Below are 3398 nucleotides of genomic sequence, written 5' to 3' on the forward strand. Positions count from 1 at the left end.
ACTTACAGCTGTATGTGCACTGCAATTGTAGGGCCGCTTGGCACCGCCATCCGTGATGGTGCCGTGAAGCTCCCCCTATGAATCAGCTGAAGTGTGGAAAGACGCACATGTTGTGACACCTGACATAAAGCGTTGGGCATGGCACAGATGCACACCTGGCACCTTCCTTCTCCTCCCTCCCCGGGGGGGTGGGCGGGCCTCATAGCTGCGCATCGGTGCCATGCCCAACACTTCATGTCAGGCGTCACGACGTGTGCGTCTTTCCACACTTCGGCTGATTCATAGGAGGAGCTTCACGGCGCCATCACAGATGGCGGTGCCGCCCGGAGGTGGACGCCTCTCTTCCTCTATCATGCCGGTGGGCTAGAGGCCCCAAGCACGCCCTACTGTTTATGCTTTTACCTGCACCCATGGTCACGTTTTACATTTTGTGCAATCTGTCGCCTGATACATCTATCCACGAGGTAATCAACTTGGTACATTTGGATTCCCTTTTTTGCTGTGCACAATTTTTTGTTTCTTCACGTATTCTGGTGTTCATATCCATATGACTGTCTTACACACTTTGTACCTTAGCCTCATTCACTTGGGTATGGTCCTTTGGTTCCTATTGGTATAATCTTGTTCTCTTTTACTCCTTTTACTTAAATCTCCTCACTGGATTTGGTCTTCACTTGGTTCACACCATCATTATTATACGCAAGCTCTGTATAGCATACCCCCCTTTCTTTTCACAGACTCCCTTGGAACCTTACCTTGTGTTACCACCGACACCATATGAAGAACCTAACTTTCTGGGGAGTGTGTTTGGGCATTCGCCCCGTGTGCGGTGTGGCTTCCTCATCTCCCAGACCAGATGGCCCATTCCAGTGTTCCCCCCTGGTTGCAGTTTTACATACCCCTGTTTTTCCAGTCCCATGTAAGTTTACAAGACTTTAACAATTTCCGTTGCCTTGATACTGGAGTTCTTACCAGGATTTACCGGTATCTATATTTATTTGTTTCATAGACTAACGGATGCATCCAATCCTGATGATCAATCCTTCTCTTACATGGAGTACACATTCCATACATTGTTAACTGGAATGTGCTGCCATTTTGGTTTTAAGGTTGTATATACGTGAACTATCTGAATATGTTTTTATATGTCATTTCCATTTGTCTATGAACTGTACTTCTTTCAACATTTACATTATGTAGTGGCTTTTAATGTACTGCATACTGAGTGTGATTCTATACCCTCTTGTATGTGAATAAAGTAATTTCATCACTATATATATATATATATATATATATATATATATATATATATTTTGTCTTGTTTAGCTGCCACTTGCCTCGTACAAAGTCCCAACCTCCTTTCTATGATTCATTTGAATCAGGGATGGAGGCACATATTATCATATGTATAACTCATTTAAAGTCCTAAACCTTCCCCCTTCCTTCTTTTTGTATGCCTGAATAAAATACTATTGCCTATTCCTTCTTGCCAACCTTTAAGTCACTGCTTCTTTTAAAAATGGGATCATGTGGTCTGCCCTCATCCCCCCTGAACTGGCTCTAATGCTCGAGTTTGCTCTTCATAACAGAAATGCATATTCTTGTTACTATCCCTTGTATTCTGATAGCAGTAAAGCCTTAGGTGCCAATGCTATACAGCTCGTTTGTCAAATGACATGATTCTACTATGCTTAAAGGATATCTAAACCCAAGAACAAAAATGTAACATATTGCAGCTTATTAGTCCTTAGAAGTGTTGACTGCTTTGGTATTCTAATTTCAAGCTAAGAGAATTTTCAGCAAGTACAGAAAATACCAGTTGATCTTACCAAAAATGAAGTGTCCCTGTATGCAGAATTGATGGTGCAATCAACATTATCTTCCTTCTGTAAAATAATAATTTTCCTGCACCCTTGTAATGGAGATGATTGGAGGAAGACATGTTTGTGGTCCAAATCAGGAGAGCAGCCTAGTGACAGCCATTGTTCATTCCATAGGTACCATGGAGTTATTCACACGAATACAAGGTGGAAATAAAGGGAACTAAAGGAAACAAATGAAGTAACTACATCTAAGTAGCTAGCTACAATACCATATATTATACTGTATTTTTAGTTTAGATACACTTTAAGTATCTAAACTAGTATCTAAACTAAGCCACTTGCTCAGATTCAAAAACAGTTGCTGCACCTCTCTTTTCCTTTTGCAGCCACCTTTCAAGGGAAATTTACTAAAACTGGGGCACTCAGAATCTGGTGCACCTGTGCTTGGTAGCCAATCAGCTTCTAAAGCCGGCCATACATGGAATTTCGCATGACTTTTCTTTAAAAAATCGTAACTAAGAATTTTTGTTCGAATTTCGCACCATTAGTGGGCTGCCGCAATGGAAGATTTTGGTGCAGTCTTTAAATTTTAGTGATCGGGCATGTTGGACATTTTTTGAAAAATGAACAAATTTCTAATCAATGATGGGAGAACCAAGCGAGAAATATAATCGAAAAAGAAATGTGCATGAGCTGGAAAGAAAAGAAGATTCCTAGCCACAAAAATTATTTTCTGTAACACCATGGGATGAAATTGAAGGCTTGGTTGGTCGAATTTTCAAAATCAATGGTGGCACCATCGGATCACAAAACGCACAAATTGTCTGATTTTCGAAAGAAAATTTGTTTGGAATTCGACCCATGTATGGCCTGCATAACTTCAGCTTGTTCAATTAAGCTTTGCCATAAAAAAAAAAAAAACAAGAAGCTGATTATTTATTTGCAGAGCTGCACAGGTTTATCATTTTCCAGTTTTAGTAACTCAACCCCTTTACAGTATGTGCATGCTTCAATGCTCAAGAATGTATGCAGCAAAATTTAGAGCCTTTACAGTGTGACAGTAGCTCCATCAATCAGGGTAGTCAGGGGTCAGGCTGTTAAGAACCTAACAAGGTTTCTAGCACATTGTGGTCAAACAAATCAGAACAGTACCAAAATTGGAAGGTCTGAGATTGAGAGGTAAGTCGAACCAGGCAGATGCAGATGGTGTCAAGAGAAAGAAGAGAATTTTGGGGGTCAAGCCAAAGGTTTTTACTGGGGTGTTCAAAAGTTTTGCCATAAAGCATCAGAGCCAGGGCTTGTTACAAAGGTCAGGACAGTTGGAGTTTAGACAAGACTAGGCAGTCAAAGTGAGCAACAGTCCAGAAACAAAAATTACACCCACAAGCCAAACACTAAAACCTGGAACCAGACCCTCTAGTCTGTGTCCCTATAAATTCATAACATCCAATCAGATTGCATGTGCCTGAGGGCATAAATAGCTCTTTCCAAGACCCTGGAGCAATGGTACACAGGTGTGATCCCCTGATGAAGTAGGAGGCAATAGAAGAAAAATTACGGGCAACTAGAGGACAA

The 3398-nt window shown here is 41.1% G+C and overlaps 1 long non-coding RNA gene across 1 annotated transcript; it reads left to right on the forward strand.

The window, feature by feature from the left end:
- The first annotated feature begins 233 nt into the window (after positions 1 to 233).
- On the forward strand, positions 234 to 1479 carry LOC141134654 (uncharacterized). Its single transcript, XR_012243259.1, has 3 exons — positions 234 to 464; positions 738 to 919; positions 1010 to 1479. It is a non-coding gene; the product is annotated as an uncharacterized lncRNA (long non-coding RNA).
- Positions 1480 to 3398: the final 1919 nt, after the last annotated feature.

Source organism: Aquarana catesbeiana, linkage group LG03, assembly GCF_042186555.1.
Source record: "Aquarana catesbeiana isolate 2022-GZ linkage group LG03, ASM4218655v1, whole genome shotgun sequence".
NCBI lineage: Eukaryota > Metazoa > Chordata > Amphibia > Anura > Ranidae > Aquarana > Aquarana catesbeiana.